The following is an 11,599-nucleotide window of genomic DNA, read 5'->3' on the forward strand; positions in this document are numbered from 1 at the left end:
CTTCACATGTACCCCAAAACCTAAAATGCAATAAAATAAATAAATGGGAAAAAAAAAAAAAGGATTAACTTCTTCTTCTTGTTTTTGAGACAGAGCCTCACTCTGTTTCCCCAGCTGGAGTGCAATGGTGTGATATTGGCTCACTGCCTTCCCGGTTCAAGAGATCCTCCTGCCTCACCCTCCCTAGTAGCTGGGATGACAGGTGCCCGCCACCATGCCCGGCTATTTTTGTGTGTGTGTGTATTTTTAGTAGAGACAGGGTTTCGCCATGTTGGCCAGGCTAGTCTCAAACTCCTGGCCTCAAGTGATCCTCACCCCCTTGGCCTCCCAATGTGCTGGGATTACAGGCGTGTGCCACCATGCCCGGCCCCCACCCAAAAGGATTGAAAGCAGGATCTGAGAGAGGCAGGTGCCCACCCACATTCCCAGAGGCATTACTCACAGGAGCTGAGAGATCAGAGCTGCCCACGTGTCCACCAACAGGTGAGTGAATGGGCACGAAGCGCTCCATCCATACATCCGGAAACTGTTCAGCTAAACAGAGGAAGGGGCGTCTGACACCTGCCGCAGCGTAGATGGACCTCAATGGCATCAGGTTCCATGAAATCAGCCAGTCATGAAAGGGCCGGTACCGTATGCTTACACACACATGGGGTTTCTATAGCACTAGAATCTGCAGAGGCAGAAAACAGAACGGTGGGTGCCGGGGAGTGCAGGGTCGGGGGGGATGGAGCGTGAGAGTTTCACGGGACATGAAAGAGTTCTGGAGACAAGTGCTGAGGGGTGCACAACAGCATGACTGTGTTTAATGCCACTGGCCTCTGCATTGGAACGTGGTTATCATGGTGATTTTCTGGGATGTGCATTTTACTACAATCAAAAATTAAAATAGGACAGGCATGGTGGCTCATGCCTGTAATCCCTGCACTTTGAGAGGCTGACACAGGCAGATCACTTGAGGTCAGGAGTTCAAGACCAGCCTGGTCTCGAACATAGCAAAATGCTGTGTCTACTAAAAATACAAAAATTAGCCAGGTGTGGTGGTGCACGCCTGTAATCCCAGCTACTCAGGAGGCTGACTGAGGCAAAAGAATCGCTTGAACCTGAGAAGCAGAGGTTGCAGTGAGCTGAGATCGTGCCACTGCACCCCAGCCTGGGAGACAGAGAATCTGTCTTTAAGAAAAACTAAGATAAAAAGAGTTTGGCTATGGACCAAGAGAGACAGTCAGGAAGACAGACAACGGGGTGGGCTTCCCTCGGGAACTGAGGCAGAAGCAGGGAGACTGAGGGAGGAGCTGAGACTGCATGGGTAGGTGAACGCAGTGACCAGGTGGGCACAGAGGGGCCAGAGAGAGAGGGACAGAGCTGGTCCCAGCCACACAGTGGCAAGTCCTCAGGTCTCACAGCCCCTCCACGAACATGCAAGCCTCCATGCATGCACAGGTTTTCATGCTCACATCTGCACATGCTTACACATATGTGCTCGTAACACACGTGTACAGCTCACCCTCATCAAAGCCCAGCTGGTACCTGATGTACAATCTCAGGTGGGTGACATTCTGGAGACAAGGCAGGGAGTGGCTCAGGGCTTAGTGGGCGCAGGGCTGACAGCAAAGGCTGGTAAGGGAATTCGGGGAGGTCGGTGTTGGTTTGGGTCTTTTTTTTTTTTTACTGAGATGGAGTCTTGCTCTGTCGCCCAGGCTGGAGTGCAGTGGTGCAATCTCGGCTCACTGCAACCTCCACTTCCCAGGTTCAAGTGATTCTTCTGCCTCATCCTCCCAAGTAGCTGGGATTACAGGCACCTGCCACCATAACCAACTAATTTTTGTATTTTTAGTAGAGACGGGGCTTCACCATGTTGGCCAGGCTGGTCTCGATCATGATCATATCTGTAAGATGGTCAGCATTTGTCAAAATTCATAGAACAAAACACCAAAGGGGTGCATTTTACTGTATGCAAAATATACCTCCTTTTTTATTTTTGTTGTTTCAAGAGACAGAGTCTGGCTCTGTCACCCAGGCTGGAGTGCAGTGGTATAATGATGGCTGAGTGCAGCCTCCACCTCCTGGGCCCAAGCGATTCTTATGCCTCAGCCTCCAGAGTAGCTGGGCCTACCGGGCCACCACACCAGGCTAATTTTTTTTTTACTTGTTGTAGAGACAGGGTCTTGCTATGCTGCCCAGGCTGGTCTTGATCTCCTAGGCTCAAACAATCTGCCCACCATAGCCTCCCAAAGTGTTGAGATTCTAGGCATGAGCCCCCCCCCACACTCAGCATTTATATCATTGTTTAAGTTAAAAATAGAAGAAAACAAAACACAAGCCTAGCCAGGAGCCCTGTTCTTAGCTCCCTAGACCTGGCTCTGGGGAATGCGGGGTCCCTGGGCCACTCCCATCCTATGGCTCTGTCCTTCGCAGCTATGTTCCAGGGGAAGAGAGTGAGCCTGTCACATATATGCCAGACAGAGAGTGCCCACACACTGCCCTGACGCTGGGAGGCCCTGGAGAGAGCTGCAGGGCTGTGAGCAGCTCAGAGTGTGTCGCTTTTGCTGAGCAGCCAGTAGGTTCCTTGCCCAGGACAGTGAGTCAGGAACCTGGCTGCCCGATCTTGTTCCCCTTTTCTCTAGGGCTACCAGGAAGGTCAGAGCTGAGGCTGAGGCCCAATAACAGCAAATGCAGAGGACCCAGCACCAGCACACACATGCTCTGTGCTTCTGTTACTGCCTTGACAGTCTATTCCAGCATTTCTCTCCCCAGGTCCAATTCTGGAATTCATGCCCTTGTCTGATTTATAACCCTCTACCTGCGTGCACCCTGCCGTCTCCCCAAAGGACTGCGGGCTGGGACTGTCTCCTGGCTACCTCTGCAGAGCCAGCACGGGGTCAGGCTCAGCAGGTGCCTGTGACGTCAATTACAGATGCCAACACCTTCCAAAGACAAAGTGCTTTGTCATCAGGTGACTGGATGGGGAGAGAGGGATCCAGATAAGAGATGATAGACAGAGAAAGAGAGAGAGAGAAAGGGAGACAAAGACAGAGATAGAGACAGACGGACAGACCAAGGAAGACAGAAAGAAACAGGCAGACAGACAGACACAGAAACAGATAGAGACAGACCATGAGAGAAAGAGAGACACACAGACAGGCAGGAATGGCAGAGAAAGAGACAGACCAAGAGAGACAGAAACGAGAGAGACAGAGATAGACAAAGAGACAGAAGACAGAGACAGACAGACCATGAGAGACCGAAGGAGACAGGCAGACAGCCAGAAAGAGACAGAGAGAAAGAGACAGAGAGAGACACACAGACAGACAGACAGACAGACAGGCTGAGAAAGAGACAGAGATAGTCAGACAGACCAAGAAAAAGAGAGACAGACATAGACACAGACCGACAGATAGGCTGAGAAAGAGAGACAGACAGACCAAGAGAGAAATGAGAGAAAGACAGAGATAGACCAAGAGAAAGACAGGGACAGACACAGACAGAGATGCAGAGACAGACAGATAGACAGACAGACAGACAGAAGACAGAGCCAGACCATGGGAGACAGAAGGAGACCGGCACAGACAGAAAAGGGAGGAGAGAGATGGAGACAGAAAGCAAGCACACAGACAGAGAGGCAGGTAGAGAAAGAGAAGAGAAAGACCAAGACAGAAACAGACAGACCGAGACAGTCAGACAGACAAAGAGAAACAGACAGACTGACAGAGACGACCGAGAGAGACAGAGACCAAGAGAGACAGCAACAGACAGACAGAGACAGACAGCGAGGGACAGAGACAGAGAGACAGAGACAGGGAGAGGGATGCACTGGCTCCCGGCCTCCCAGGAACATGCAGAATTTCTCAGAAGAGGAGGAGGAGGACCTCCCTCCTCCAAGCAGGGAGTGAGGAGAATAAGACACCTCCATCCCTCCACCCACCCTAGACCCAGCCCCAGCCCAGTCACAGTGCCTCACCGGAGGGTTCTGTGGCCTCTGCTGCCCCCTAGAGGTGCTTTCTGGCAACACATGCACTCCCGACCCGGCTTCCCAGTGGCTGGAGGCAATCCAGGTGCTCATCCTTACCACCCTCATCCCTGCCAGACCCGACTCAAATCCCCTCCCGGGACTCGTGCACCTGGGGTTCGTGGGTGCTTCTGTGAAATGCCAGCCTCCCTGGCTACACCTACTGCAAGTATTTTTCCTTCTTTTCCCTTTTGATTTCTTTCGTGGTTGTAAAAGTAAAACGTTAGCTATAGCCGGGTGCAGTGGCTCACACCTATAATCCCAACACTTTGGGAGTCTGAGGTGGGAAGATTTCTTGAGCCTGAGAGGTCGAGGCTGCAGTCAGCAGAGCTCGTGCCACTGCACTCCAGACGGGGCAACAGAGTGAGACTCTGTTGAAAACAAAACAAAAAAAACAACAAAAACGTCAACTATAAAAAATTCATATAGAATATGTGTGGACATGGAAGCACAAGTCCCACCTAATTCTGCCCCACCACCCCAGTTGAGCTTGGTGACACAGCATCACTGAGGGCCTTCTCAACCAGGAGGGAGGTCCTGTATTTCCAGGAGCTCTTTGCTTATGGGCTCCTCTCCTTCTTTTTCACAGCTGTCTTCCTAGGGGAGCATTTTCTCCTTCCTTTCAAATCCCTTTGAAATGATTTCCTTTCCCACTTGTTGGCAGTAGCGTCATTTCTGCTTTTCCTGGCTCTGCCTTGACCTGCAGCCCTTTGCTTATTGCCCATCTTATGGAGGTAGTGGGGGGTCCTTGGACCAGCTTCCAGCAGAAAATGCTCATCGAGTGAATGACCAAGCAAACATTTCTCTTATGGATGGATGGATCAGCAGATGGATGGGTGGGTGAATGAGTGGATGGATGGATGAGTGAATTCATGTGTGGCTGGATGGATGAGTGAATTCCTGGGTGGGTGGATGGATGAACGGATGGATGGATGGATGGATGGATGGATGGATGAGTGGATGGATGGGTGGATGGGTGGATGGATGGGTGGTTGGATGGGTGGATGAGTGGGTGGATGGGTGGGTAGATGGATGGAAGGGTGAATGCATGGATGGATGGATGGATGGATGGATGGATGGATGAGTGAATTCATGAATGGATGAACAGGTGGACAGATGTGCAAATGGATGAGTGGGCAGATGAATGGGTTGGTGGATGAATGGATGAACGGATGGGTGGGTGGATGAATGAGTGGATAGATGGGTGGTTGGATGGATGGATGGATGGATGGATGGATGAATGGGTGGGTGGATGGATGGATGAGTGAATGAATGGATGAATGGATGAGTGAATTTATGAGTGGGTGGATGGATGGGTGAGTGAATGCATGGGTGGGTGAATGGGTGAATGAGTGGATGAGTGAATGCACGATTGGGTGCGTGGATGGATGAGTGAATGGAATGGGTGGGTGGATGGATAGATGAGTGAATGCATGGATGGATGGATGAGTGAATTCATGAGTAGGTGGATGGATAGGCGAGTGAACACATGGGTGGGTGAATGGATGAATGAGTGGATGAGTGAATGCATGAATGGGTGGGTGGATGGATGGATGAATGGGTGGGTGGGTGGATGGATGGATGGATGGATGAATGGGTGGGTGGATGGGTGGATGAGCAGATGAATGGGTGGGTGGGTGGGTGGATGAGCAGATGAATGGGTGGGTGGGTGGGTGGATGAGCAGATGGATAGGTGGGTGGATAGATGGATAAATGAGTGGGTGGATTAGTGGATGAGCAGATGGATGGATGAGTGGATGGATGGATGGATGGATGGGTAAGCGGGTGGATGGATGGGCGGATGGATGGATGTCTGTTCGGCAGGCATAGAGAGCAACTGAGATGTGCTTGCAATGCTGGAGGGAATGCACAGTGGTGCACACACATTGGAGAGCAGCTTGGAAGCTTTTAGAATTAAACAAGTACTTACCATGCTACTTAGTAACCCCATTCTCAAGTATTTCCCAAGAGAAGTGAACATTTATGTTCTCACAAACACGTGTATATGGAGGTCAATGGGAGCTTTATTCACAGTGGTCCAAGCTGGATACAACCCAAATGTCTTCAGTAGGAGAATGGACAAAGAAATTGTGGTGCATCCAAACAATGGAATACTACTCAGCAAAAAAAAAAAAAAAAAAAAAAAAAAAAAAAAAAAAAAAAAAGAGAGAGAGAGAGATAAATTACTGATGTGGCCAACAACATGGTTGAATCAGTATCCTAAGTGGAAGAAGCCAATCAGGAAAGGCTACACACCACGTGACTCAGTTAGGAGGTCAGCAGGACTGGTTTCAGAAGACACAGGTAACAAAGACCCTGGTGATAACACAGAATGCAGTTAAGAAGCCAGCCAAAACCCACCAAATCCAAGACGGCGGGAAAGCGACCTCTGATCATCCTCACTGCTCGTGAAAGACACTTCCACCAGTGCCGTGACAGCTTACAAATGCCATGGCAACGTCCAAAAGTTACCCTACATGGTCTAAAAAGGGAAGGAAACCTCAGTTCTGGGAATTCCTCCCCTCTTTCCCAAAAATCTCATGAATAATCCAGCCCTTGTATAACATATGATCAAGAAATAACCCTAAAAATAGCTGGTCAGCAGCACCCAGGGCAGCTCTGCCTACGGGATAGCCACCCTTTTATTCCTTTTTTTTTTTTTTTAGGTGGTGTTTCTGTTGCCCAGGCTGGAGTGCAGTGGCATGATCTCAGCTCACTGCAACTTCCGCCTCCCAGCTTCAAGCGATTTTCCTACCTCAGCCTCCTGAGTAGCTGGGATCACAGGCATGTGCCACCACGCCCAGCTAATTTTTTGTATTTTTAGTAGAGACAGGGTTTCACCATGTTAGCCAAGTTGGTCTCGAACTCCTGACCTTATGATCTGCCTGCCTTGGCCTATTTCTTTACTTTCTTATCACCCAGGCTGGAGTGCAGTGGCATGATCATAGCTTGCTGCACCCTCGAACCCCTGGGCTCAAGCAATTCTCCTGCCTCAGCCTCCCAAGTAGCTGGGACTACAGGTGCACCACACCACGCCCAGGTAATTTACTTATTTTTTGTAGAAATGGGGTCTAGTTTGAGGCCAGCATGGCCTCAAATTCCTGGCCTCAAGTGACCCTCCCAACTCGGCCTCCCTAGTAGCTAGGTCTACAGGCGTGGGCCACCATGCCCAGCCTTGTCTTTAGTCTGAATTTGCATTTTGTTTTCTGTTAGATGTCAGAGCCGCCTTTAGCAGTATCCCCTGTGGTTACCAGTTCTACCATTGCTTACAGAATGACAGCCATTTAGATTTGCAAAAGCCTTTCATAGTCTGAGTGCAGCCTCCCAAATGCAGAATATCTGATGCAAGCCACACATGCCCAGGGCTCAGTCCGTCTGGGGCAGGGCTCTCCCCATATGCCGTGCGTGGAAGGTCTTGGAAAGTTCCAGTGTTCAGAAAGCCCTCGTGCTGTGTCCGGTCTGCCTGTTCCGGCCCGCCATTCAGTCAGGTCTCTACACTCACCCACAGACACAGACAGGACCTTCAGGAAGTGAGGCCCTTCTCACCTTCCCACCCCTCCACACTCCCTCTTTGCTTGTACAAAATCAACTCCAGGTCTGTCTCTACCTCCCACAGGCAGGACCACCAGGCCACCCCTTCCTTCTTGGTCCCCGTCCCCACCCCAGTTCGAGAGTCTTAGGAGCAGATAGGAACCCCCCAGGAAACACAACAATCACAGAAGCACAGACCTGGAGGCCACATTGCCAATCTTGCCATTTTACAGATGAAAAAACAGACCCAAGACCATAAGGGAATCATCCAAGGTCGTCAGCAAGTTAGAGGTGGGGACGAGGCAGGGCTTGGGCTGTGTCCTGCCTCCTGGGTCTTTCCCCATCCCTACACCCCCACACCACCTCACGAACCACTTGCTTTGCACGCCTTGTTTAATTCAATCAGTTCCACAAACGTTCACCCAGAGACCATGACACACTCCATTCTCTCCTGGAAGAGCAAAAACGCAGCAATAATGAATGAGCTTCCACTCAGGCTAATGAGCTTTGTCATCAGGCTCCTCACCCGGCCACTGGGCGGCTTCTTTGCCAGGGGAAATAACTTCTTAAAATATTGAAGTAAAGGCTTTTAGAAATTGTACATGGATTAAGGTTTCATTTCTTAAAGAACTAAGCAAATAGTGCAAGAGGTGAGGTGGCAGTTTTCAATATTTGCAACAAAGACAGAAAGCCTCAAGCTAGGGAGATTGTAAGACTGGAACTTAACTAAGTTCAGCGGAAAACAAAGTGACGTGCTAAACTCTCTATTCTGCGCCATGATGGAAAGGGGCCCAGCAGCAGTGGGTTTTCTTTGTTTACTGTGTGGTGTTAAATGAAATACTCCAGTTCACATAAAACTCCAAAGCCTGGCTGGGCTCCGTGGCTCACGCCTGTAATCCCAGCACTTTGGGAGGCCAAGGCAGGAGGATCACCTGAGATCAGGAGTTCAAGACCAGCCTGGCCAACAAGGTGAAACCCCATCTCTACTAAAAATACAAAAATTAGCAGGGTATGGTGGAGGGTGCCTGCCTGTAATCCCAGCTACTCCAGAGGCTGAGGCAGAAGAATTGCTTGAACCTGGGGGGCAGAGGTTGCAGTGAGCTGAGATCGCACCACTGCACTCCAGCCTACAAGACAGAGACAGACTCCAAAACAAAAACAAAAACAAAAACAAAAAAACCTGCAAAGCTCAGAGCATCCCTGGGCAACACAGCAATCACAGCACTGGCGAAACTGAGACTATGCCCAGCAAGAAACGCCACTGGTCTTTGTTTTAATTTTTTTTTGAGACAGGGTCTCACCCTGTCATCCAGGCTGGAGTGCAGTGGCACCATTATAGATCACTGCAGCCTTGACCTTCTGGGTTCAAGCAATCCTCCTGCCTCAGCCTCCTGAGTAGCTGGAACTATAGGTGTGAGCTGCCACTCAACTAATTTTTAAACTTTTTTGTAGAGATGGGGTCTTACTGTATTGCCCAGACTGGTCTCCAACTCCTGGGCTCAAGCGATTCTCCCACCCTGGCCTCCCAAAGTGCTGGGATTACATTCAAGAGCCACCACGCCTGGCTCCAAGCCATCTTTAAATGCTCCCCAAGAAAAAGTTTAATTTCCTTTCTAGATGAATCTCTCCCTGGATCCTTATAAACTGGATTTGTTTTTTTTTCTTTTTTTTTTTTAATAGGATTCATTAATTTCCTTTGGGAAAAAAATATGAATTTTACATTAGACAACCCTAGGTTTTGCTCTTATGAGAAAATATCTGTAATTTTCAATTGGTTGCTTTTAATCTTTTTTTCTCCAAAAACCGTAGCAGCAGATGCTTCTTAAATCCTGCCCTGCCCCACCCTCGACTTGGACTATCAAAGTTCAGAAAAAATAAGTGGTTCGTTGTTTTTCCAGATAACTAGGTACTAAAGATAATCTGTGTCTTGTGGAATGCTCCAATTGGAATCATTTCTATGTCTGTGCTGCTATTTATCCAAGTGCCTTTGCAACCATAGTGTGCAGGTCACTGCCAACGGCAACCCTACAGGCACATGGCAAGGCCACAAGATTCTCACACCCAGCTGGGGGCACAGCAAAGGCAGTGATGAGACCAGTGTAAAAGCTGGAGTCTCTGGGGCATGGAGTCTCCCAGGCCTCAGCTTCAGGTCTGCTAGCGAGGAAGAAGATCTTGGCCGGCCACTGTGGTTCATGCCTGTAATCCCATTGGGAGGCTGAAGTGGGAGGATCGCTTGAGCCCAGGAGTTTGAGGCCAGCCTGGGTGACATAGCAAGACCTTATCTCTATAAAAATATTTTTTAAATGAGCCAGGTGTGGTGGCAAGCACCTGTAGTCTCTGCTACCCCGGGGGCTGAGGTGGGAGGGTTGCTTGAGCCTGGGAGGTGGAGGCTGCAGTGAGCTATGATTGTGTCACTGTATTCCAGCCTAGGTGATGGAGCAACACCCTGTCTAAAAAAAAAAAGGAAAAAGAGGCCAGATGCAGTGGCTCACACGTATAATCCCAGAACTTTGGGAGGCTGAAGCGGGTGGATCACCTGAGGTCAGGAGTTGGAGACCAGCCTGGCCAACATGGCGAAACCCCGTCTCTACTAAAAATACAAAAATTACCAAGGCATGGTGGGACGCATCTGTAATCCCAGCTACTTGGGAGGCTGAGACAGGAGAATTGCTTGAGCCCAGGGGGCGGAGGTTGCAACGAGCCAAGGCTGTGACATTGCACTCCAGCCTTGGCAACAATAGCAAAACTCCTTCTAGAAAAAAAAAGAGAAAGATCTGTAGCCCAGCAGTGAAGCCTGCCCACAGTCCAGAGTCCCCCTCCTGGCCCTGGCCTCATCTCCTCTGCAGGGGCAGTGTGTGTCTGCTTCTCTGAGTCAATGTCCAGTTTCTTTTTGTTTTTTGAGATAGGGTCTAGCTGTGTCACCCAGGCTGGAGTGCAATGGTGCAATCATGGCTCACAGCAGCCTTGACTTTCTGGGCTCAAGTGATCCTCCCACTTCAGCCTCCCAAGTAGCTGAGACCACAGATGCACATTACCATGCCCATTAATTTTATGTTTATGTTCAGTAGAGATGGAGTAGCTGGAATTACAGGCACCCGCCACCATGCCTAGCTAATTTTTGTATTTGTGTAGATACGGGGTTTTACCATGTTGGCCAGGCTAGTTTTGGAATTCCTGACCTCAGGTGATCTGCCCTCCTAAGCCTCCCACGTGCTGGGATTACAGGCGTGAGCCACCGTGCCCAGGCCTAAGTCTGCTTCTTGACCCTGTGGATTTGTCTGTTCTGGAAACTGTCTATAAATGAACCATGCACTGTGTGGCCATTTGTGCCTGGCTTCCTTCACGAAGCGTAACGTTGTTGAGGCTTGTTCGTGCTGTGGCGTGTGTCAAGTGCTTTATTCCTTTTAGAGAAACCGATTCCTGCTTGCTGAATAGTTGGGGAGAGTGCATGACATCACCTTTGCAGAAGGGCCCGGCATAGGACATGATACGTAAGGGGTGCTCAGTAAAGCTTCCCTCCCTTCACGGGTCACAGGGACCCACTGATCATAAACTCATAAACAGACAGACTCATAAACACCCACTGTGATCAGTGGTTCTGAGCTCTCTGCACTCCTAGGCTTTTGCAAGAAGCAGAAAGACTACACATAGCAATGAAGCCAACCTATACGTCCCAAATTCCCCTTGATGGGCCTGGTAATTGTCAAAACAGCCTCAATGCCACAGTCAGTTCTGGCTACTGAGGTGGGCTGTGATGGTGCAGAGGCTGAATATTGCCTGGCGTGGTGGTTCACACTTAATCCCCGTGCTTCGGGCGGCTGAGGCAAGAGGATTGCTTGAGGCCGGGAGTTCAAGACCAGCCTGGGCAACATGGTGAGACCCTGTCTCTACTAAAAATACAAAAATTACCCGGGCATGGTGACACACGCCTATAATCCCAACTACTCAGAAGACTGAGGCAGGAGAATTGCTTGAACCTGCAAGGGCGAAGGTTGCAGTGAGCTGAGATCGCATCACTGCACTCCAGTCTGGGCGACAGAGCAAGACTGTCTCAAAAAA

At 49.8% G+C, this 11,599-nt stretch overlaps 1 long non-coding RNA gene across 1 annotated transcript in view; it reads right to left on the minus strand.

Annotated features, from left to right (window-relative positions):
- The window catches only part of LOC119468173, a 26,416-nt gene that overhangs the window by 10,097 nt on the left and 4,720 nt on the right, over positions 1-11,599 (minus strand). Inside the window, exon 2 of the long non-coding RNA XR_005196814.1 lies at positions 443-673. This is a non-coding gene — a long non-coding RNA (uncharacterized LOC119468173). The remainder of the gene's footprint in view (positions 1-442; positions 674-11,599) is intronic.

The sequence above is a fragment of the Cebus imitator genome, unplaced genomic scaffold (assembly GCF_001604975.1).
Source record: "Cebus imitator isolate Cc_AM_T3 unplaced genomic scaffold, Cebus_imitator-1.0 Scaffold388, whole genome shotgun sequence".
Lineage (NCBI taxonomy): Eukaryota > Metazoa > Chordata > Mammalia > Primates > Cebidae > Cebus > Cebus imitator.